The sequence below is a fragment of the Triturus cristatus genome, chromosome 12, assembly GCF_964204655.1.
Source record: "Triturus cristatus chromosome 12, aTriCri1.1, whole genome shotgun sequence".
NCBI lineage: Eukaryota > Metazoa > Chordata > Amphibia > Caudata > Salamandridae > Triturus > Triturus cristatus.
In genome coordinates, this window is record NC_140595.1 from 803,693,130 (window position 1) to 803,719,448 (window position 26,319).

At 46.5% G+C, this 26,319-nt stretch overlaps 1 protein-coding gene across 1 annotated transcript in view; it reads right to left on the reverse strand.

Moving 5' to 3' along the window:
* Positions 1–26,105, reverse strand: part of LOC146782906 (N-acetyllactosaminide beta-1,3-N-acetylglucosaminyltransferase 2-like) — an 85,879-nt gene extending 59,774 nt beyond the window's left edge. Inside the window, exon 1 of the mRNA XM_085640038.1 lies at positions 25,724–26,105. The gene's annotated coding sequence lies outside the window, so the exon portion shown is untranslated. The remainder of the gene's footprint in view (positions 1–25,723) is intronic.
* Positions 26,106–26,319: the final 214 nt, after the last annotated feature.

Here is a 26,319-nt window from a genome sequence, read left to right on the forward strand (position 1 = left end):
TCCGTTTTAAGTTGGGAGATTAAGTCCCCTTGAATCCTGAGGGTCCATAGGGTCAAACTAGCCCACTAGGTACCTCCAGTAAGCGCCACAGAGCTGCATTGCAGAGAGGTGTAAAAAGGGGCGTGGCCTCTGAACACCTCTCTGCAACGCAGCTCCCTGGCGCATACTGGAGGTACCTGGTGGGCTAGTTGGCCCCCAGGGACCCTCAAGATTGAAGAGGAATTAATTCCTCAACTCAAAACGCACCACAGGGCGCGTTTGCACAATGGTGAAGGAAGGGGGCGTGGCCTGAGGTGACATGTCTGCAAACACGCCCTGTGGCGCGTTTTAAGTTGGAAAATTAATTCCTCCTCAATCCCGAGGGTCCCTAGGGGCCAACTAGCCCACCAGGTACCTCCAGTATGCGCCAGAGAGCTGCGTTGCAGAGAGGTGTTCAGAGGCCACGTCCCTTTTTACAACACTCTGAAACGCAGCTCCGTGGCGCTTACTGGAGGTACCTGGTGGGCTAGTTGGCCCCCAGGGCCCTCCGGACTGAAGAGGAATTAATTCCTGAACTTAAAACGCGCCACAGGGTGTGTTTGCACACATATCCCCTCAGGCCCCACCCCCTTCCTTCACCACTGTGTAAACGCGCCCCGTGTTGCGTTTTAAGTTGGGGAATTACCCCCCCTTGAATCCTGAGGGTCCCTGGGGTGCAACTATCCCACCAGCTACCTCCATTAAGCGCCACAGAGCTGCGTTGCAGAGAGGTGTAAAAGGGGGCGTGGCCTCAGAACATCTCTCTGCAACGCAGCCCCCTGGCGCATACTGGAGGTTCCTAGTGGGCTAGTTGGCCCCCAGGGACCCCCAGTATTCAAGGAGAATTTGTTCCCCATCTGCAAACGCGCTAGGTGGCGCGTTTGCAGAGTGCTGAAAGGAGGGGGTGTAGCCTCCGGCACGATGCCGGTATTTATTTTTTATTTTTTTTTTATGAAGGGGGGCTGCGTAGCCCCCCTTCTTTTTCTCATTTTTTGGCCCTGGGGACCCCATCCCCCAGGGCCTGCCCCCTAATTTATTTTAAAAATATAAAAAAATTGGGAAGTGGGCCGTGTGGCCCCCCTCCCGAGGCCTTAATCAGCCCCGGGGACCCCATCCCCCAGGGCATGGCCTTTTTTATTTTTATTGTTTTGGAGGGGGGCTGCGTTGCCCCCCTCCCGGGCCACAAGATGGCTGCCAACACTTCCTGGTTTGGAGTGTTGACAGCCAATTAGCATACAGCTCGTGCTCGGCAGGGTGCGCGGATCCACCGCGCTCATAGATATATCTATGATTTTACTTTTGATTTTCTCAGGAACTACTGAACGGATTTACACCATTTAACCAAAAGGCACGACTCTGAACCAAGGGCTACCTTTTTGCCAAATTTGGTGTAATTCCGTTCAGCAGTTCGGGCTGTAGCTGCGATTAAAGGCTCCTATGGAAAATTGCATGGGAAAAACACGTTTTGGGACCCCCTTTTTTCTCGGCCCCCGCTTGACGAATCACCCTGGGATTTTCAGGATAGGAGCGGACCGGAGCGCCCCACCAGTTTTGAAATTTCGCGAAGATTCGTCAACCGGCGCCAAAGTTATTCCAAATAGGATGTTGCGGATCTTCTATGGATAATAGGTCCTAACTATAACTACCTACTGGCGACCGCCAGTAGGTAATATATATATATATATATATATATATATATATATATATATATATATATATCCAAGAAAGAATTGACTCAAACAGATGGATTTACCAAAGAATAAGAATATATTTCCACTACAACATTTCAGCTTCTGTCTTCCTCAGGTAGTACATGATGGTTTGCTCAGTGTCTGCACAAATGACACGGCTGAATTTCAAAAACCATCATGAGTGAAGATTCCATCTGGAATGTGGAATCAATGAAGAATCAAAGCAATACCCTTGGAGTGGTAAAAGGATTTTGTCATTTTACAGCTCTGCATGGATCGCACTGTGCTAGGCCTATGCTTAAGAACTTTGCTGTTGAAATGGCAAAAGACTTTACCCTTTCTATCTCAGCATGGATGGCACTGTCTAATCTTATGCTAATCCTATGCTTAAAGACTTTGACAGAAAAGCAGACATGTGAGGTGAGCACATTTAGAGAGTCACTGGTATTGAGGGTGCACTATAGAGGATCTGCTTTCCTCCTAAACTTGAGAACTACCCAGATTTCTCTGCTTCTTTTTTGCAGAATTTATGCATCACTGTTAGAAAGGGGATTTCTGGTTGGCTAAGGCTTGCGCCAAAGTCAGGCAGAAACCACCACTCTAGTCAGGGCAAGGAAGTTACACGCCAAAGATAACCCCTGCTCACCCCCTTGGTAGCTTGGCACGAGCAGACAGGCTTATCCCTGAGGCGATGTGTAAAGCGTTTGCGCGCGCACCCAGCAACAACACCCAAGGCCCACCACAAAGGAAACCCCACACAAGGTATTCTATAAAAATAGCCTTTGTATTATACACAACACATTAGATAAAAACACACACTCTACAATGTGCCAACAGGCACGGGCAGAATTTACAAGGGATTATATATACAGGGGACAGGGCCACCTGGACCACTGTCCGGAATTAGCACTCTTAGAACATAGGAAATAAAATTACTGTTGCACAAAATTACACCTAGCACACCACCAGTCACTACTGGTATCAGGTAAGTACCACCTACGCAACCCTAACCACCTTAGGAAAATATTGCGCAGGGAATCAGGACCTCACTGGCACCACCTGTACTAGGGAGAAAACAACCACCTAAGTATCACAATACCTGTAGGGGTCTAAGCACATAAACACATGATGCATAACATTCAGAGGTGTAAAGCAAAGCACATGACGCAAAAACACATTCAGAGGTGCAGGGAAACACAATTGCGCAAGAACTCACATAAGCCACTACCTGTGGCAGTCCCAGGCCAACTGGCCGTGAAGGGGCAAGGGCGCCCTGTGTCCAAATGTTAGGGCAAGGCTGCGCAAGCTGCGCCAGCCAAAACACAGAGGCTACAACCTAAACGTAGCAGTTGCCCACTAAGTGCTGGGCAACTGGAGAAATGCTGGGGCCAACGTTGGAGCCTCCCAGGGCTCTGAATCAATACTGTGCCCCTTGAGCCTCGCAGGCTCTAAATAATAATATGCCCCTTCGTTGGAGCCTCTGGGGCTCGAAATGGCCAATAGAAATGCCCCCTGGGAGCCTCCTAGGCTCCTGAAGAATGCGCCTGGGTGGAGCCTCGTGGGCTCTGAGGACGAGAATGCCCCGTAACGTTGGAGCCTTCTCGGGGCTCAGGGCAAACCAATGCAGGCCGTTGGAGCACACAAGTGCTCGAGAAAATAATGCGGGCCCCTTCGTTGGAGCGGCCCGCTGCCTTCCGGGGCCGCTCTGACTGCAGGAGAAATGCCCCCGTAGTTGGAGCGCCACTCGCGCTCTGGCCTGCTCCAGAATACTGCCCCCAGAAGGTTGGAGTCCCACTCTGGGACTCGAGCATAGACAGGCCCCCGCTGGGGCGGGAGCGAAATGCGGTCCGGACCCCCCCCCCCTCGGAGCCTCACTCACCGGGACTCCGGCGACGCTTCTCGTGGAGCCTCCGAGGCTCCAGGCTCACTGGACGCGTCGGGGTCAGGGCGGCCGGCACTAGAGAGCTCCCGCTCCTCGGGGGCTCTCTCTCTCTTCCCCGGCAGCCTCCTCTCGTTCCTCCAGGAAGCCGTCCAGTGCGGAGTGGGCTTCCGCCTGGACTTCCGTTGCAGGTCGAGGCTCCGCCCCCGTCCCACGAGCCGTTGCCTGACTTCCGGTTTGAGAACCGGGCCGCCGCGGTGATTTCTCCGGGGATAAGAGGGGTGGGCTCCCTCGGTATGCAGTACACGGCGGGGTGGGCACCCGCCGTAGGAATACTTCAATAAGCGGGGTGGGCACCCGCCAACAAGCACACAATGCGGGGTGGGCACCCGCTTCGAATATAGCACAATAGCAGGGAATCCCTACGTCGGGGTTCCCTTGCTGATAATCGCAGCGTTGCGCTGCCGGCCTCAATTAAAGCGCTTCCAGGCGCTTAGGGGACCCAAACAAAGCGCTCCCAGCGCTATGAAGCCAAGAAAAGCGCTCCCAGCGCTATGAGGGAAAGGAAAGCACTGCCTGGTGCTTTAGGATAAAAAGAACCACAAAGTCCAGCAAAGTTCTTCCCTGCATGCAGCAGGGCAGGGGTGGGGGCAAGGCTGGACCCAGAGCCAGCTCACTGGGCCTCCAGGCAGGGAGGTAGTCCAAGTGGCGGTCCTCTGGTCCAGCGGCAGCAGCAGCAGCCCCCCTCAGGTAAGATCCTGGCAGAGAACAGTTTCTGTGGGGACACAGCCCCATTTTTATACAGGCAAACCCTTTGTTCTGGGTTCAGGGTGAGGGGGAAAACCAGTCGCAGCTGGTTGGGGAGCACCCTTGATGTGCTCAGCCCCTCACTCTATTCACTGGCAGCGCTAGGGTCGTCAGTCGCACCACAGGGGGCGGGGCCAGCATTGTGTTCGGAAAACCCTGTCCTATTCAGGACCCAGGTGGACTCCTCCCACCCATCTAGCTGCTGATCTCCCCATTCACCACTGGGTGACTCATCCTGACACTGGGGAATCCCTAGCCCGTCACATGACACGACCAGCCAATCACGCGACAGACACACCGCACACAGAAGTGCCCACTTCTAGAAGTGGCACTTCCACACTAGGTACATGCACGCCGCACACATCATCGCGCAGCATTCACTCCCACGAGTCCGCACATACCAAACTCGGGCCTGCACACCCCACGCATCAGGAACTACTAGGGACACATACATTCCCCATGCATTCCTATGGGAGGGCAGGCCTATCTCACCACATGCACTCAGAGCACGCACCTTACCCTGGGACACAGGGAAAGTGCGCAGAGACCAAACAATCACCAATAAAAAGCCAAAAAGTCCAGGGGTGAACCTGCCAGAAGGGCCAAGTCCAACACAACCCCCTTCCAGCCAAAACGCAGGGCAGACCAATCACCACCGTGATGGACTTCCCTGCTTGGGGCGATAGAACACGGACGCGGGCCCGCAACTGCATGGACACCCTCCGGTTCTACGCCACGGTGAACCCATGGAATTCTTTTTAACACCACTGTCTGGACCAACTGGGCTACCCCACTGGTACTCCCAAGCTGTCCGCGGCCAAGACCAGGCCCTAGGCCACCCAGGTGCCACTGGTCTTTGCCTAACCACAGAGTGGGGGGTAGTAACCCCTGGCACATAGCGGCCATTCTCCACTCTTCCTCTCGGAAAGACAGGACTAGACTGCCACTGGTTCTCCAGCCTAGGGTCTACACCCTCAGGCGGACCAGGAGTCTCAGGGAAGGCTCTCCTCCCCCTACCTCTTCTCCTAGGGTTCCTCCTCCTCTGGCGAGGGGTACACCTAGAACGCCATCCCAACCCAGGGTTTAACCCCTCAGGTTGTACCGGGGGCAGAGGTGGGCTCTCCCACCCTCTGCACCCCCTTCCAGAGCCCTGCTCCCTACCAACTGGGGCGGTACCTCTGGAAGAAGAACTGGTCGGGACGCTGGTTACAGACGTCCCACCCTTCAGGTCAGGCTGATCCCGAACCTGGCCTTCCAACCTCCGGCCTAGAACCTTTGGTGGAATAATTGCCTGGCACTCCAGGACTTCTGGGGATTTCCACTCCATCCCCCTGAGGCTATCAAAGGACACATACGTCAAGCGACTGTCTGTCTGGCGCTGATCTCCCGTCCCCTGTCCACCTGACAGTGCGCGGAGATCCCCCAGAACAGAAGTGGTGCCACCCTGGTCACTACACGGGATCCTAGCCCAACTGGGTAGTCCCTGACCCACAGGCTCTTCCACTGGGAAACTCATCCCCCAATCACTCCTCACACTGGACTCCTGTACCCTCCCTACCGGAGCGGTACTGCCAGACTCTAGAACCACCGGAGCCCTGGTTACAGGTGCTCCAGGTCCTCTACTCACCAGGAGATCTTCCTCAAATGGGCTAACAGGACAGCCTAGGTCCCCAACTTGGTGTTCCCTCATGGAACCATCCAAGTCCTGAGGCAGGGTTTCGTACGTCCGGGGACCCTCGGTCACCCTCTCACTCCTGCTCCACTGAGCCAGGCCGTGAGCCCCTACACCCTCCTCGCTATCCTGGGACCTAGCTGGGCTACACTGAGCCTCTTCCACCACGCTGGGCTGGAAGATACCTGACCCACTACTTTTGGAGTCACTCCCTAATGACTCTAGAGAACCTCTAGCCCTTTCCCAGCGCTCTGCTTCCTCCGCAAGCTCAAGGGGCTCAGACAATCCACACCCCAACAGGTGTTGGCGCAACCCTGGCACACAACAACTGAGCAGGTGTTCTTTGAGAACCAGATTACACAGTATATCAAAATCACTTGCTGTGGAAATCCAATCAAACATTGCATCCTCACATCCATCCACAAACTCCTCCCAAGTCTGGTGAGACAGTTTCCTACTGCCCCTGAATTTCAACCTTAACTCCTCCTCCTGGGGAACAGGTACCAGACTGGGGGAACTGGGACTGGGATTTCCTACACTGGAATCTACATCGCTACTACCACTGGACTCAACCCTCCCTGGGGAGCCCAGAAAATTAAAACTGCGCGCAGGGGATAGTCTACCCTCCAGAGCTACTTTGCCTCTGGTGGAGGCCCTCTCAGCCTCCTCTACCCTCTCCCGCGCCAAGACCCACTCAGTCTCTCGCTGTTGCTTCCTGGCCTCCGGCTGGGCCATAGCCTGAGCATGCTCTAACCTGAGCTTCTCTAACGCCAGCTGGTGCTCCCTTTCTTTCCTCCTATCTTCCCACTCCTCTGGGGACGGGGAAAGGGATGAGGCGCTGCCTCCTACGCTGGACCCAGCACGGGACGCCCTACCTATGGGGTCCTCACTCTCTACTGGCGTCCAGGTATTGTCATCCTCTACCTCCTCTTCTGACTCTTCCTCTGTACAGTACCTTTCTAACTCCTGCCTCTGGCGCCAAGCTAGCTCATAGGGATCACAAGCAGGCTCCATTCTGGCGGACGTTATGGTAACAATTATACAGGGAACCTAGGGGTCTGAGTTTCACACAGGAGCACACAATTCACAAAAGGATTCAGCAAGCTTTCTAACCCAGAGAACTCACACTCACTTGCCTAGTGCCACTCATCCACACACACAACCCTCCCCTCGGACTGGTAAGGCAGTTTCTACCACCCCTGATTCCTCAACCTGACCACCACGTGACACAGGTACCAACTCTGGGCGCAGGGCGGGGGACAAATGTACAGGACACTATTACGCTGCCACCACTGGATCCCACCGTCTGGTGAATCCAGAAACACAATGCACTAAGGGGGATGATCTACCCTCCCGAGCTAGGGACACCTAACTCACAGTGCACAAAAACACATTTCCAAAGAAATGACAAGTTAAAAACAAACTTTAAAACAATAATCCCTATACCATGTGATTTATCTAAATGCAGAGTTTTGTAGTGTGGCCAGTTGCTGCTGCGGTACAGCGCAAACGCAAGTCCAAATCCCACCGCTGATCACCAATGTTAGAAAGGGGATTTCTGGTTGGCTAAGGCTTGCGCCAAAGTCAGGCAGAAACCACCACTCTAGTCAGGGCAAGGAAGTTACACGCCAAAGATAACCCCTGCTCACCCCCTTGGTAGCTTGGCACGAGCAGACAGGCTTATCCCTGAGGCGATGTGTAAAGCGTTTGCGCGCGCACCCAGCAACAACACCCAAGGCCCACCACAAAGGAAACCCCACACAAGGTATTCTATAAAAATAGCCTTTGTATTATACACAACACATTAGATAAAAACACACACTCTACAATGTGCCAACAGGCACGGGCAGAATTTACAAGGGATTATATACACAGGGGACAGGGCCACCTGGACCACTGTCCGGAATTAGCACTCTTAGAACATAGGAAATAAAATTACTGTTGCACAAAATTACACCTAGCACACCACCAGTCACTACTGGTATCAGGTAAGTACCACCTACGCAACCCTAACCACCTTAGGAAAATATTGCGCAGGGAATCAGGACCTCACTGGCACATTGTAGAGTGTGTGTTTTTATCTAATGTGTTGTGTATAATACAAAGGCTATTTTTATAGAATACCTTGTGTGGGGTTTCCTTTGTGGTGGGCCTTGGGTGTTGTTGCTGGGTGCGCGCGCAAACGCTTTACACATCGCCTCAGGGATAAGCCTGTCTGCTCGTGCCAAGCTACCAAGGGGGTGAGCAGGGGTTATCTTTGGCGTGTAACTTCCTTGCCCTGACTAGAGTGGTGGTTTCTGCCTGACTTTGGCGCAAGCCTTAGCCAACCAGAAATCCCCTTTCTAACAATCACTCTATGCCTGAAGGGTATTTTTTTTACTTATACTGGACGCTCCCTTGTGTCTGGACAAAGCTATACCTCTTTGAAGAGCTCTAATGAGAGCGAAAGGCATGTCAGTGGTTTTGTATATTCATTACCAATTCAAAGCTGTAGCAGTGTGCCTAGAGTGGCAAAAGGCTTTTGTCATTTTGCAACTCGGCATGGAGCGCACTGCGCTAGTCCAATGCTTAAAAACTTTGCTGTAGAAATGGCAAAATACTTTTCCCTTTCTATTTCAGCATGGATGGCACTGTGCTAATCCTATGCTTAAAGACTGATAGAAAAGCAGACATTTGAGGTGAGCAAATTTAAAGTGTCGCCGGTGTTGAAGGTACTCTGTACAGGAGCTGCTTTTCACCCAAACTTGAGAACTAGAGTTCACTGCTTCTTTTTGGCAATATTTATGTGCCACTCTATGCCTGAAAGGGTATTGTTTTGTATATATATATATATATATATATATCTATATACACACACACACACACACACACACATATGTATCTATATATATAAAATTCACTTAAAAAACCATAGGTTTCACACATATTATAGTTAGGTGGATATTTCACTTGTAAAAAACCAATGAAATTCCCCCGTTATAGTTAGTTCAGATAACTATAACTCGCGCACCCGCAATCCACTGCTCATGACATCACATATTACATCACTCATGACATGGTCAGTGACATCACTGATGACATCATCCTTGTGATAGAGTGGCGGTCACGCGAGTTATAGTTATCTGAAGTAACTTTAACGGGGGAATTTCATTGGTTTTTTACAAGTGAAATATCCACCTAACTATAACATGTGTGAAACCTATGGTTTTTAAGTGAATTTGCAAGGTTTTTTAAATGCTAATTCCTAACTATAACATGTGTGAAACCTATGGTTTTTTCAGTGAATTTGTACGGTTTTTTAAATGCTAATTTATTTATGTATTATTATTTTTTTTATATATTTATTTTACAATAAACTACGTATTAAAAATTATGTTTTTTTGTTTTTTGGTTTTCACCGTGCACGCACGGTGCGCGCACCCCCGCGATTAAAAAAAAAAAAAATTCTGCCTTCGGGGTCCTTCAGGGACCACCTGACAAAGGCTAGGGGGTCAGGAACTCTCTACCCTGCCCACTTTTCACATTCGCCACCTTCCTTTTTCACTCTCGCACTGAAAACAAACAAAATGGCGGCCGACACTTCCTGATTTCGACCGATTCGAACGTTGACTAACATGTAACCACCAATCAGAATTACGCTCGCGCACGGTGCGCGCACGGTGCACGCACCCTGCGCGCGTATAGATATTGATATGCTTTTAAATGCTATTTTCTCAGGAAATACTGAACAGATTTACACCAGACCTGCAAAAGGCACTTCCTTGACCTTATGGCTACCTCTCTGCCAAATTTCAAGTAATTCTGTTCAGCCGTTCGGGCTGTAGCGGCGTCTAAAGGTCCTATGGAAAAATGCATGGGGAAAACGCGTTTTGGGACCCCCCTTTTTTCTCAGCCCCCGCTTGACGAATCACCCCGAGACTTTCAGGGTAGGAGCTGAACGGAGCGCCCCATTAGTTTTGAAAATTTCGCGAAGATTCGTCAACCGGCGCCAAAGTTATTCACCTCGCAATTTAAAAAAAATATATATATATTTCACTGTGCGCGCACGGTGAAAAACCTAAAAAAAAAATTAATAAATAAATAACTTAGCATTTAAAAAACCGTACAAATTCACTGAAAAAACCATAGGTTTCACACACGTTATAGTTACGAATTAGCATTTAAAAAACCTTGCAAATTCACTTAAAAAACCATAGGTTTCACACATGTTATAGTTAGCTGGACATTTCACTCGTAAAAAACCAATGAAATTCCCCCGTTATAGTTAGTGCAGGCAACCATAACTCACGCGACCGCAATCCCCTGCTGATGACGTCAGATATTACATCACTGATGACATATGTGTCTTTATGAAAAATAAATATTTGTAATATATGTATAGCTAAAGATTAATGGAAGAAGAAATGGGTAAATAAGTGTCTAAATACAGTGATGTAATATCGGACGTCATCAGCAGAGGATTGCGGTCGCGTGAGTTATAGTTGCCTGCACTAACTATAACGGGGGAATTTCATTGGTTTTTTACGAGTGAAATGTCCAGCTAACTATAACATGTGTGAAACCTATGGTTTTTAAGTGAATATCTATATATATATATATATATATATATATATATATATATATATATATATATATAATAAATACATATGTATAGCTCACAACTGTTTTCTCCCACACTGGGAAGATGAGAAGAACGAGCCACTCCAAAAGTAGAAATTCAAGCAGGTGATGTTTAATGGCACAAAAACTACGTGTTTCGATCCTCTCGGGGTGTTGGTCACATGACCAGGTTCAGAGTTCAGGTAAACATATAGCCGTAGCGCCATGCACGACGCAGCGTGCAACATAGACATAGTGAAAAGACTGTATGGGGTTAAACGTGCACAACGATTATACAAATAATAAATTAAATCAATTTCATCTGAGCAATTAATTCATTGTCAGTTAACCAAGTGTTCTTGATACATTGCGTAATTTTATGAATTCAAGATTTGATCGAACAAACACAGTTGTTTAACAAGTATGTCAGTGTGAGCATAGACCAACAATGAAGTAATTATATAATTACATTCATATCAAGTCCCACGTGTATGCTATTTACACATTGCCTCCAGTTACTTGTTGCAATGCAAAGGTGGTCTGCTCCATCGAAATTATTCAATGTCATGAATGTCTGTCAGTCAGACAGTGGGACATGTGACGGAACTCCCGCGCTCAAGAGATTAGGAGTTCTCAGCAGTGTGTGAGAATATATATATATATAGGAGATATTTGATGCACAGGGTCTGGAAATCTATGGAAGTAAACCAACACCATATATACCATAATCTGTATTTATACCTATGCTGGCAAAAGTTTCCATTGACATTTTTTCCGAATTGGTGGAAAAAAACGTCAGCTGCTGTGTTGAAAATGTTGGGGTGGTTCGTAAAGCGGGGACTGAAAAAAAGGGGGGGGGGTCCCAAAATGCTCTTTCTCCATGTTACTTTCCATTGGAAACTTTAGACACCGCTACAGCCTGAAATGCTGAACGGAATTACGCCAAATTTGGTAAAAAGGTAGCTCTTGGTCCAGAAAGCACTCTTTTTGTTAAATGGTGTAAATCCATTCAGTAGTTCCTGGGAAATGTTAAGATTTCTCAGATACAGAACTGTGGCCGTGTTGGATCCGCGAAACCTCCCGATCTCGTGCCTGAGATCTGATTGGCTGCCGACACTTCAAACCAGGAAGTGTTGGCAGCCATCTTGTGACTCGGTTGTACCGAGTCACAATCAAAAACATTTAAAAAAAAGGGGAAAAAAAGAAAAGGGGGCAGGGTAGAAACACCCTGACCCCTAAGGCCCCTTCAGCGGGTCCCACAGGCACCCCCAGGGCCTAACAAAGCATTTAAAACAAAATAAAATCTGTGGGAGTGGCATTGGATCCGTGAATCCGTCTGAAAATGTAAAAAAAAAAATGGTGTGTGGGTTGCCACGTTTGGTTAATTTAGCCCCCGGGTGGGCCAGGTCCTGGGGGCAATAAATAATAATAATGTTGGGGGGCCCTCGTGCGGGCCCCCCCACTGCCCCAAGGACTGCCACCTCCCAAGGGCTATTTGTAAATTAAAATGTGTGGGGGGCTCTAGCCCACCATGCAGCCTGAGGACTGACACCTCCCCAGGGCTAATATCTTGGAGTGCAGGGGGCCATGCAGCACCCCGCAGCCCTGGAGACCACAACCTCCCTGGGGCTATATTTCAATAGGATGTGTGTGGGGCTCCGCCCACAGCCCTGGGGACCACCACCTCCCGCGGGCTATTTTTAAGATGGGAGCTGTAAATGTCCCTGATGACTGCCACACCCCAGGGTGGGTTCCAGCAATGTCCTGGGGTGCCCACCCGCAGGACATTGTAGTTTGCTATGGTCCCGCCATAACATAGCAAACATGTGTGCTCATCTTTGTTCAAAGTGGAGGACACTTTGCTTTTTACATCCAGGGAGCTGCATGTCAGCAGCTCCCTGGGTGTAACCCCCCCCCCCCACAGCCCTGGGGACCACCACCTCCCCCGGGCTATTTTTAAGATGAGAGCTGTAAATGTCCCTGATGACTGCCACACCCCAGGGTGGGTTTCAGCAATGTCCTGGGGTGCCCACCCGCAGGACATTGTAGTTTGCTATGGTCCCGCCATACCATAGCAAACACGTGTGCTCATCTTTGTTCAAAGTGGAGGACACTTTGGTTTTTACACCCAGGGAGCTGCATGTCAGCAGCTCCCTGGGTATAAAAAGCAATGTCAGATCTTGCAGGAGGCAGGAGCTGGCTGGGACCACAGGGGCATTCCGGCTCCCTCCGTGGACCCCAACGAGAGGCCATGTCCTGGGGGATGAGGTCACCAGGGCCAAGTATGGCCTGCGAGGTGCGCCGTTTGGACCCCTCTCTTTCAAAAAAAAAATTGCTGGGCTCCGGGGGATGGGGTCCCTGGGGCCAAAACCAGCCCAGGAGAGGGGCATGGAAACAGCCATACAGACACTCACTCATCCATACAGGCAGTCACACACCTCCTCACCCACACACACAGACACCAAGAAAACCATGGAAATAATCAGACAACCAATCAATCACCCATATAGCCATTGGCATACCCACTAACACACTCATACACCAACTCAGACATCAACTGACAGACAGATACACATATTCACACAACCAGTCACTCACCCATACATTCACTGAGACACCTTATCACTCACTTATACAGTCAGTCACGAACCCACTCAGTCATCCATACAGTCACTCATATACCCACTGAGTCACCAATACACCTTGGTATATATATTTAACACTCATAAACTTTTCAAAAACACTCACAGTCACTGGATGATGTAATCACAGATGTCATCAGTAACGTCATTTGAGTTTTCAGCAGTGATGTCACTGACCATGTCATGAGTGATGTAATATGTGAGACCATAAAGCAGTGCATTGTTGGGGCGCGAGTTATAGTTAACTCAGCTAACTATAACGGCTGAATTTCTCTGGTTTTGTTTGAGTACAATCTGACCATAACTAAAATGTCCCTGTAACCTTTGTTTTTTTGTGAATTTCTAAGGTTTTGTGAATTCTATTTGCTAACTATAGCGTCCTTATAACCATTGTTTTTTTCAGTGAAATATATATATATATATATATATTTTTTTTTTTCTCCCCCACGCTTGGGTAACTGCCGCCGCTACCAGTATTCTACCTAATTCCAAAGGTACACAAAAGCATTGAGAACCCCCCAGGCCGTCCGATCATCTCTGCAATTGGGGGGGGCTTTTGAAAACACTTCCAAATTCATAGATTCTTTTTTGCGTCCCCTAGTACAAGCACTCCCCGCTTACAATCAAGATACGGGAGATTTCCTAAAAAAAGTCTACGACCTTCCTTGGGAAGAAGACCTACTGCTGGTAACAATTGATGTTTCCACCTTGTATACCAGTATTAGGCATGAAGATGGCCTAAAAGCCACCAAATATTTCTTGGGTAACCGCCCGATTAAACTATGGTCGCACACATAGATGTTGCTATCTATGATTTCCATCTGTTTAAACAATAATTTTTTCCTCTTCAATGATGAGCTGTACCACCAGATCTGCGGGACAGCTATGGGCACCTGCTTCGCCCCCAGCTATGCTAATTTGCATATGGGCTGGTGGGAGGAGCAGGTGGTCCGGGTCAACTATCAGGTAGAATGGGAGGAAAATGTGTTGCATTGGAGTCGGTACATCAACGACCTTTTCATTATATGGAAAGGGACTGAAATGGCAGTACATAATTTTATTGATAAACTGCAAGTCAATGATCTCAATTTAAAGTTTACAAGCACAGTCAGCAATACCTCTGTGAACTTCTTGGACTTAATCTATATTAAAGAGTCAAAAGTTCATACTAAGCTATACAGGAAACCCACATCTAGTAACACATTGCTCCACCGAACAAGTTTTCATCCTTATAGCCTCATTAAAAGCATCCCTTATGGGGAGAGCTTAAGGACAATACGAAATTGCAGTGAAGATGAAGTGCCTAATAAAGAACATACCTGTTTACAAAATCGCTTTAGAGCAAGAGGTTACACAGAGGAGATTATCGAAAATGCCATTGTAAGGGCTAAGAAAAGAACCAGAGAAGATATTCTTTTCAATGATAGTCGCAGTAAGACCAATCGACAACAGCCGAAAAACAATCAAATAAGAATGATCACCTCCTTTAATCAACATCATGGGAAAGTGAGGAGTATACTTTCTAAACATTGACATTTAATTCGTAACGACCCGCATTTAGGTAAACTTGTCCAGAAAAAAATGGCGATTACATTCAGGAAAGCGCATTCCTTTAAACAGATGTCAGTTACTAATATGATAACTAAGAAATGACAGAGTAGTCAAGCTAGTACTTGGCTGAAAAGAAAAGAAGGCTTTGTTAAATGCACCAAGTGTAAGGCCTGTAGTTATGGCAAAAATACTGCTACCTATTCTTTGGGTCTGTCGAAAAGAATAAAAAAGATCAAAGGACACTATTCCTGCAAAACAGATTATGCTGTCTACGTGCTGCAATGCCCTTGTGGCATGAGGTACTTCGGCAGCACAATCCATCCGGTCCATAAAAGGGTGCTGCAGCACCTAAGGGCAATACAGAATGGGGATAGGTCGTATCCAGTGGCACACCACTTTGAGTCACATCATGGGAAAAATGAGCAAGGTTTATCCTATTTTGTAATTGATTGCATACCGTCCAATGCCAGAGGGGGTACTCGAGAGAAAAAAACTGAGAAAACTTGAGTCGTGTTATATTCTTGCACTCAATACACGTACCCCAATAGGGCTGAACATGGAAGAAGATTTGATTCCACATCTGTAAGCACTAGTATGCATAAGTATAATGATAACTAGTTCCAGTATGCACCCTCCTCGATCTGTTTTTAATCATTTTTGGTTCTGTAAGTATTATTATTATTTTTCAAAACTTTTATTTTTTTTATTTCTCTTTTTTCACATTTTGTTGGGAGATACAAGACTTGTTTGAAGTAAACAAATATGCCCACTAGGGCGTAAGGCTATTGAATATTAGACATATTGAGTATGAGATACATGGACCTCCGTTGGCCAACAGTACCCACTGGGGTATAATAATACTTGTTTCGGTCTGAGATGGCTGGGCGCTAAGTTAATTTCGCCCAATCAAACGAGGCACTCTACTAAAGAGGCTGGCAGTTACGAAAATCCAGTGGTCTTTTCTGCCTGTATATTTAAGCAAAAGACACTGTTGGAATTGTTAAACTTTTGAGGTCTTGAATATGCTTATGATACGCAACAAATGCATTTTTCATGAATTGCAATATGTCTGATTAGCGCTTCATTTCTTATTATCATGTGACAGTATTTCGTAATATTGTATAATTGTTGATAAATTGTTAGAGTGTAGCGCTTGTGTATACATACAAACTACGAGTCTTTCTTCCAATGCACTGAGTTTGTAGTCATATCATGTGACCTTTCACAAGCACAAATATTTAAAATGGTTGAATTACTCTGTAATGATTGTTGGTGATCAAGCCTGCAGGTCAGGCGAAACGCATTCAACCGGCTGACTGACTGACAATAAATTAAATTGAGCCAGTACACGGCGTCGTCATCCCTGGTTTTTTCGAGGCAATTGCTATATATGTGTGTGTGTGTGTGTGTGTGTGTGTCATATCTAAACAGAATCAGCGGGACTTCAGTTTTGCCTATTTATTTCACATATGCAATCAGTAATAGCATCAACAACCTACGCGTTGCGACCCTCTTAGGTCTAAATGAAGACCAGAAATCCTTTTGTTACTTACAGTTCATAAATTGCAGTCCTTCCATAATAGCACACTGAGCCCCAAACCAGCATCAAGGAGCTGCATGCAAACTGCAAGGCATGGGTTTAGATTTTTTTTTTCCTCTATCGGTCATTAATATAAAAGTGCCCAAAAGGGTCCCTTTTGCTGATAATAAAGTCTTGTTACTTCCTCCAACCCTAAGCACTGTGTTACACTTTAAGTTGTGCCATGTTTCTCCTGACAATGTACTTTTAACATTTAGGGCCAGATGTATCAATATTGGATTAAGCGATTCCATAATAGCGAATTTTACTGATCCGCTAATATGGAATCGCAAAATGCAATGTTTGTAGGTTTCACAATAATAATTACGGTTCATACATATTCCTTATTTGCGACTCACAAATTGCGAGTCGCAAATAAATAATGGCTTCCAATTCATTCCTATGGGCCCATAGGAATGAATAGGAATTTCATGCACAATTTGCAAGTACCCAATAGGTATTTGCAAATTGCGCATGCAATTTCAAGGGTGCAAGGCTGCCAAATGGACACCATGTTGCACCCCTGGATTATGCATGTGTGCACATGTGGCGCACATTAATGCCCTAAGGGCATGTATGTACACCACATGCCACCTTGAAAAATGCAAAAAAGTGCATTTATCATGGAATTCACATTTTACCACCAACTTGAAGTTGGTGGTAATTTGCGACTCCTTAAAGGCAGGGCACACATTTTTTTGGCTTCCTGCATTTCATTTAAGGAATCGCAAATTGCGATTCCTTAAATGCATTTGCAGAATAGGGAATCGCAATTTTTGTGATTCCCTATTTTGCAAATGCCTTTTGGGATGATACATCCCAAAACGCTATTTCCCGTTCGCAAATGGGCCGATTTTGCCAATCGTCCCGTTTGCAAACCGGAAAAATGCTTGATACATCTGACTCATAATGCCTACCAGTCAAGATGATACGTGATTCCTGCACATTGTAACCCTCATTGTCTTATGTAACACATCCTGCACATTCATTTCCAAATTTTTGATTTATTGTCAATGTATATTGAGTGTGTGTCAGCTAAAGCGCTCTGACTCCCTTCATTGGGATGAATAGCACTATTAAAGAATAAATGAATTACTAAGTTCTATTTAAATTATTATTTGTGTAACTATTCAGACAGACCGACACATCTGACATTCCTGCAGTGCATGCATATCACTTATATACAGGGGTTGAGCAAAGACTCTTAGGTATTTGTGTAGTAATAGCAAACTGTGTGTCTCTATTTCCCTCCATTGCATTGGCATCTAGGTGATAGCCTCCAGATTTCTCCTAGCCAGGATCATACTCGAACAAGCATTGGCTTAGCCAATATGCCTCGTCTCTAAGACCTATTGACTTTGCCAATGTCTTTTGGTAATGCTGTTCAGGGTCGGGGAGAAGCACATGAGGAAGAGAAGAAAATGAACCATGGGGAAGTACACAAGAGAGTAAGCAGCACACAAGTGTGACAGCGACATAGGGAGGGGGAGAGAAGCACATACGGGTAAGAATAACACAGAACACAGGGGCAACGTCCATGACAGTGAAAAACAGAGTACAGGGTGCATCGGCATTGGGGAGGAGCATGCAACAGAGAGATTTGAAAAACACATGCACTATCATTTGATTAGTAAAAAGAAACAAACATTGGCAATGCAATAGGTCTCACATTTGCGAGAGTTAGAGCTATTGGCATTGTAAATGTTTTTTTACTTGTGTGTTTTGGAGTGGATGCATGTGGTGTGTTGTGGAATTATGTGGATAGTAATTATGTGGTATTTCGTGTATTGGAATTATGTGGAGTGGGATTGTGTGTTATGGACAGTAATCATGTGGTATGGTATTTTGTGTTGTGGAGTGTTATGTAGTGGAGTTTAATTATGTGGTGCGCTGTTGAATTTTGTGGTGTGATGTGGAATTATGTGATGTGGATTGTATGTTATGTAATTGTGTTGTTGATTAGTATTATGTGGTTTCTTGTTGAATTATGTGGTGTGGAATGGAAATGTGCTGAGTTGATTTGTGTGGCTTGGAACCATGGTGTTGAGTGAAATTATGCTGATTGTAATTACGTGGCATGGTGTGGAGTGTATTTATGTGGATTTTTGCTATGTGGTATAGAATGGTTTTATAGGGGGTGTATTGATGTGGTAGTGAGTAGTGTTATTGAATTAAGTTGTGCCGAGTAGTATTATGTGTAGTGTAATTATGCTGGATGGTTTTGAATTGTGTGCTGGTGATTTGAGAGGTGTGGAATTGTGTGGTGTTGTGTGTCACAGTAAACATCAAACTAAAATTAAGGAAGGGGATGTTTGAATGAAGTATATAGAGAGGAAGGGAGGAAGAGATTCGGAACAGAGAGTGAAAGAAGGTAGAAGGTTAGGGTGGGTTTGAGGGAAGGGGGTTGGATGGAAGAGATAGTGGAAGAGACGAAAAGGGAGGAAAGAAAGGAGGAAGGGAGAGAGAAGGTTTAAGGAAGTAAGAAAATGAAAGAACTTTGAGAGAAAAGAAGGAATTAGTATGCAAGAAAGAGGAAGCATGAGAGGAAGAGAGTGGGGTAGAGTGATGTGAGTAATGATGAGAAGGGAAGGAGGTAAGGAAAAGTGGAAGAAGCGAAGCAAGGGAAGGAGATGAATGAAGTGACTGTAAGGAAGGAATACCTGATGGAAGGAAGGACATAAGGCGGTAGCGTGTTGATGCAGTGGAGAAGAATGAATGAGAAAAGAAGACTAGAGGATTGAATCAAAGAAAGGCAGGAAGGAAGTGGAGGCAGAAGGAGGCTAGTAATGCTGTGTGAAGAATGTGCTTGATAGCCTACACTTTTTTTTTTTAGCAGAAAATGGGCTGACATCGTGTCGGTTTCCCCGAGATGACGTAGTGTTGGTGTTGGGGGCTGGACAGGAGTAAAACAAAGAAAAATAATTCCTGTAAAAGAAGCAAATTATGGTACTTCCGGTACCTGGACCCGGACCTGGTGATGAGGCACCCCAGACAAACTTGAGGAGGCAGAACTGTGGCGTACAAACAATTACAGCCCTCCCACCCTGATTGGAGGCAGATGGTGGCCTGGCTCTCCATACTGAGCTGTCCGCAGGTGGTGATTATTTTTGGCCCTGGGAGGAAATGTTAGGGAAATAGAATGACAGTATATTTAACACCCATCAATATCCTAAGTGGATAATTGCAAGCGTTGAATCTTTAGGATATAGCAAAGTAACTGACACATGATTTTAAAATTGGTTATTTTCCACTTACAAGAAAAAACAGGTTTGTCTCTAGTCTTGGTGCACCCAATTCTACATGCTGGGGAACCCCCTGAGAAGGGAAATGAAGAGGGGCATAGTCAGCTTTTTAAACCAATCTCACTCCACCACTTATCACTCATATGTGTTTCAACAGGAGGGGTGCACTGTGAAACAGCAAGGCAACGTTATCTCTAAACAGCACTGTTAGCCAGCTGCAGGGTAGGTAGTAGAGTGCCAGGTCCCTCAACCATGCCTCATCAATGCCATCAATCATGATGGATACCAAGACAATGGCAGATGACTCACTCATCTACTCGGATTCTGATACGCGTGCACTGTCAGAACACACAATCGGACCTGAAGAGGAGGCACAATTGAAGAGAGAGTGCTTGCCAGCTACCTCAGAGCGCTGGAAAGCAGCACTTTAAAATTATGCTACTGCGTCAGACAAAGAGAACACATCATCTTAAAGTGCTGGTGCTGTGAGTATAGCACACCGATTACAGTGCTAGTGGTGCACTGCTAGTCTAGGCGGAACAAATCAGAAACCACCGGTAGTGCGTATGTGCATACCCCTTCGAATCATCAATCATTTCCCGGCTAGGCCAAAGGCAAATGACTCAATTATCCATCCTGCCTCAGCTCTGACGTCTGCTCACTGTCAGAGTACAAACCTTGGACTAAGAATGTATGAGTGAGAACTGATCTTGCTGTGTTTAGAATATCAGCATGAGTGATTACTACCGAGCAATGTGATTACTAATGAGTGACAGTTCAAATACAGATACCTACAGAGGCCCAGTTGATGATGTAAATATAAACATACAATAATTATTACTGCAGGATGCGGCAAAACTGAAGACACACTGCTGTTACTGAATGATAGTACCAATCTATAACATGCACAAAGAATTAACAAGCAAAGTGAAAATATGGCCATGCAGGCAAGACCTCTAAGGGATGGCGCAGATCTAATCAGACTCCAATCATGGCGCAGCGTCTCGCTTTACTCGAAAGCCAGCTAGAAATGATATCCCGGGGCTTGAATGAAATCCTTACCAACCTTGACAAGGCCCGAATGCCCCAGCAATCCCCTCCCAGGGCGCCCTCTCCGTCCAGCTCCATCCACCCTAAGCAAGCTACAAGGCCCGTAGCGAGCCCCGCGACACGGATACAGAGACCCTCAAGAACGGACGCTGAGGACCTGTCACAGAAAACCTTAGGAAACAAAGCCCCCGCGCCCAGGCTACAGAGAAGCATTCACACCGAAACTGAGACCATGGCATCAAGACCCACTAGAACCAAAGCCGCAGTGTCTTTTGAAGAAGCGGCCGATCTAGCCTCATCATACGACGCACCTCCTACTGACTCCCCAAAATCCAAGATCCAAGTGATCACGGGTTTCCGAAGAGACCATCCTTTCACAAAACCCCCTAGACCGCCCTTCCTCACCACCTTACCTAGGGCTCTCAGGGGAAAGAACCCCAACAATAAAGAGCTTTCCACCAACTGCATGCTCATTACCTGCAGATAGGCCTCTATGCATGCAACCGAACTAGCAGAAGCCATCCTCTCGCAGGACATTGTCATTGCATTCATCACGGAGACTAGGCTCAATGAGCTCTCCTCACCATGCTTAGATATGCTTGTGCCCCCAGGTTTTTCCATTATTAACAAAGATACAAAAGACCAACGAGGGGGAGGGGTAGCTATTATTCATAAGGACAACATCGCCATCATGGAAATAGACTCATGCAATTACAACACCTTTGAATGTCTTACCGCCAGTATAAACACTAAAGATGATGGAGCACTACTCTGCCACCTTCTCTATCACCCACCAGGCAACACCTCCGCATTCGGGGAACATCTGTCCCACCTGATTGCTCAGTGCGCACTAGGGGACGCCAACAATCTAATTCTTGGTGATCTAAACCTTCGGTGGAATGAAACAAACAACCCGATAATTCAAACGTTATCCAATCTTCTCTGTGACAACAACTTAGCCCAACACTGCTCAGAGGAAACGCACTACAATGGAGCAACCTTGGATGCCATTATTGCTCAACGAGACGCAATTACGATCGACCACATACTCCCCGTGGACTGGTCGGACTATCACATGATCTTATTTCACATCAACCAAAAAAATACTCTCCCAGCCACCTATGCAAGACCACCCAAATGGGCCAGAAACCTCACCCAGATTCCCATGGTAGCCCTAGAAGAAAGGATAAGCTCACTCCTTCCCTACTTCAACGACCACCTCTCCACAACCGAACTCACCTCGCTTTACAACTCAAATTTGGTGGCTATGCTTGACCAACTAGCTCCACTAAAGCTAAAAAAAAGTCGCGCCATTCCGTCCAGGTCACGGTTCAACACTGACATCAACTCCGAAAGGAGACAACTAAGAGCCAAAGAAAGAAACTGGAGGAATAACCCAACTTCCACCCTCCGCGAACAACTCAAAACAGCTTGTAGGAAGTACAACAATCACATCAAGAACAAGAAATCCACGTTGTTCCACTCTGCGCTGGACAGCTCAAAAAATAGACCCAAAGAGCATCATCAGGCAACAAAACTCCAAGCCCGCTACTTCCTCAATACAGGCGTCCAAAGAACTCTGCGACAACTTCGCCAACTTCTTTAATGACAAGATTACTAAGATCGAACTCTCACTGGACACCAACAATATCCGCCCCACAAAGAGCAGCACGTCCGGGTCGTATGATATCTCTCCTTGCCCCTCTACTAAATCCTGGCTAAGCTTCCGCCCCATTCAGGAAACTGAGATAATCAATCTTATCACCACCTCTAAACCCTCATCTCATGTCCTAGACCCTATTCCCCCCCTACTGACCAAAAAGCTGAAGTGCACCCTAGCACCGCTCTGGTGCACGATCATAAACAGCTCCATGAAAAATGGAATCGTTCCAGACTGCTTAAAGTGGGACAAGTCACTCCTTTGCTGAAAAAACCCGGACTTGACATAAAGGATTGGAATAACTTTAGACCTGTCTCTAACCTTCCTCTTTTGTCCAAAATCTTAGAAAGATGCGTACTCCAACAACTAACCCAACACTTGGACAATATCAACCTCTTTGACTTCCATCAGTCTGGCTTCAGAAAAGGATGTAGCACCGAAACCGCGATCCTCAACATCATCGACGATATCCACAAATCACTAGACTCTGACCAATGCTGTCTCCTCATTCTCCTAGACCTACCGGCAGCATTCGACACGGTAGACCACAAACTCCTCATTAGGGCTCGCAAAGAAAGAGCCGGACTTGGCGAGGTGGTCATCCAAAGGTTCACTTCCTTCCTACACAATCGCACTCAAAAAATCTAAATTAAAAACTTTGCATCCGACCTTCACCCAGTCAACAAGGGAGTCCCTCAAGGCTCAGTGCTCTTCCCGCAACTCTTCAACATCTACATGGAACCTCTCACCAAACTATTCAAAAAAGCCAACATCCGCTTCCATCTTTATGCTGACAATACCCAGATCTACCTGGAAACCGCCTCCATCAGAGATATTTAAAGACTCAATGACGTACTGAGAGATGTTCAACACTGGCTGTCATGTAACCACCTTAAAATAAACCGACAAAACCAAAATACTCCTCATCTCGAACAAAGAGGAGAACCCCCACATTGCTGAATGGCTAAAAGCCGTTGGTACGCTCAACGGGAACCTCATCCTGGCTGACTCCGTCAAATCACTAGGCATCACTCTAGACCCAAAACTGGACATGACCATACACATCAAGAACACAGCTAAGAGCGCTTTCCTTAACCTAAAGCTACTGAACAAAATAAAACCTTTCATTCCGCCCAGTGATCTCAAACAGGCCACCCAAGCATTGGTGCTGTCAAGACTGGACTATGGGAATGCAGTCCTCTCAGGAATAGCAAAATCACATCTGGCTCCCCTCAAAACAACTCTCAATGCGGCAGCCAGAATGGTCACCGGAATCAAGAAATTCAACCAAATTTCTCCTGCACTCAGAGAACTTAAGTGGCTCCCAGTCGAAATGTGAGTTAGCTTCAGAACAGCCTGCCTCACACACACAGCCCTGCACACCGACAAACCCGAATATTTGACGGCCAAATTAAAAAAAGCCGGTCAGGGCAGGAACCTCAGAAGCTCAAACTCCCTCCTTCTCATCCCACTCGAGAAAAAAAAACTGCGGCACGATCCTTCGTCAGGAGCGCGCCTAAAATCTGGAACTCTATTCCCCCTCACATCAGAACTATTCCCTCTTTTGTAAAATTCAAAGGCATCACCAAGGGCACTAAAAAGGATACAGCAGTTGTGGGTGAGTTTTCATTTAAGAACCATTTACAATATCTACAGCAGTATATACCTTTAACCATCATTAAAATGCAGGATTACCATTATTTTGTTGGTCAATTGATTCAGCACACTAGCTGCACAGGTTGGTGCAATTATTAACGCAGTAGGGTAGTACATGCTTTTAAATAAGCACAACAATGACGGTATACATAATCTCGTTCTTTTCCAACTCTCTTGTTTTCAACAAGGATGTTAACTTAGCGTCGGTATGCTGGCGATATCTTGATAAACTGGGCTTCCCTTTATCGAGTCAATGCAGATCAAAACAATAGCAAAACGTTCCACTACCGGGATGATCCCCCCAAGGCCTATGAAACAATGAATTCCCACACCAGAGTGTCACTTGAAGTGCAAAAAACAGTTTCGGGAAAACACCACTTAATATACAGATCCCGGGGTACAAAGCAACAAGTAATAAAATAAGGAAGTTCAAAAGTTCCTATGTACTAGAAGCAGGGGAAACAAGTTTTTGTCGGTGCTGACACTTATGTTTCGTCCCTGCTATGCTCTGCCTTGCGGTGAGAAGAAATGCTTTACCTTCAAAGCATCCAGTCCCATGAGCCTGGACTTGCGGGCCTGATTGTTAATGATGAGGAAAGGCCGGACATATTAATCGATGGTGAGGGTGCCCATGGACGACATGGCATCAGCTGTACAAGTAATAAGAGTGTCATATTGCCAAAATGGCACCATAATTGTGTCACTGCATCAACAGACTCCACGCAACCTACCTCACAGTACCAAAGGACCACCTTAGCTAAACTGTACCTAGCACCGTATCAAAGCTATATAACTGTCCAATGATAAAGTCCAGCAGCACAGGCACCATTGAGCAGACACATTAAAACCATTCACCGCTGTGAACTGCAAAATCCTACAGTACACACACCTGCATAATAATGTAAACTAATAAAATCCCTGGTCGAATTGATCAGATCACATTCACTCTCCAAACCAATATGAACCATTAATAAACAATGCACTGAACAGACCAATCATAATAAAAGGTGTATATATCGGCTTTGCAAAGATAAAAGACTGATATGGACTTGTCGAGATTCAAACCTGATACCTGTCTGCAGCAGACGTTTTTCGCCAGCAAGCATCTGAATAGTTTTAAAAGGGGAGTCCTCCAAAACACTTGACACTTTGCTCCCTATGTGAGAGAAGTTGTAGCAGCAAGTGCTGCCAAACCAGGCTCAAATGCCGGCCTCAGCTTAATACCCTGTGATTCTGGGAAAATCACTTAACCTCCCAGTGCCTAAAAAAATTTAAATACATCATGTAATTAACTGTATTGTCCTAGGCCCAAGTTCGTGCTATATTTTGAACCGAAAAAATACACTTAGTAATAGTGCCTTCACATCACAGCAGCACTATACAGTTCTCTGAAACATGTAAAACGTGTTCAACCGACATGCAACTATATCCCTCAGTGCCAACCGAGGGATTTTGGGGACATCAGTGAACTACTTTATAAGAATGAATATCTCCAATACTAACTGATTTGGCCAGCAGACTTAATCTCAAAACAAGCATCGCTTTTAGTGGAAAAGCCCTGTCCCCGTCTGAGCAGCAGCTGCAATGTTTGACGGCGGAGCGTGTGCACCTTTCATGAAGTTTGCAACACTTTTTTTAATCTGAGAGAACTAACACTTCAGAGCCTGACTAAAATACCTTTAACAGGCACACGTGGGAGCTTCCCTGCTCTCTCCCACGCTCCCCTGGAGAGTCCAGCGCGGGCGCCGAGTCATGTTACAATGGAGCTGTGCTGATGCCATCTCATCCCATCACTGGTCATCACAAGTTGCCGTGTCAGTCTGGAAGGGGTAATGCAAGGCTCCGTGCAATGCATACAATAGAATAACGATTTAACAGCCAGTAAAATTACTCTGTTTGCATTTTCACTGTGGGAGCGGCCTTTGATCCTTTGGAATTAGCGGCCTTATCTCTGGCAGGCCGCAAACACGCTCAGCTCTGAGGCAGCCTTGCTGTTCTGTTTAGATTCCCGCTCACTTCACAGACAAGGGTGTTTTATTGTCATTGCTCTGCTCGCAGATCTCTAAAGATTGCACTCCCGGAAGCGGGCCTAAGGAGCCGCAGGTTAATAAGCAATGGAGGGAGCACGAGAGGGTACGTGCAGGAAGGACGGAGAGATGGCCTCGTCATGATTCATGACGTCAATGATGTCATCGCGCTAGACGTGCAGCTGCCATCTTTAAATTGGCGCAATATTAATAATAAACAAAATCGTAACATAGCGATTTTTAGTA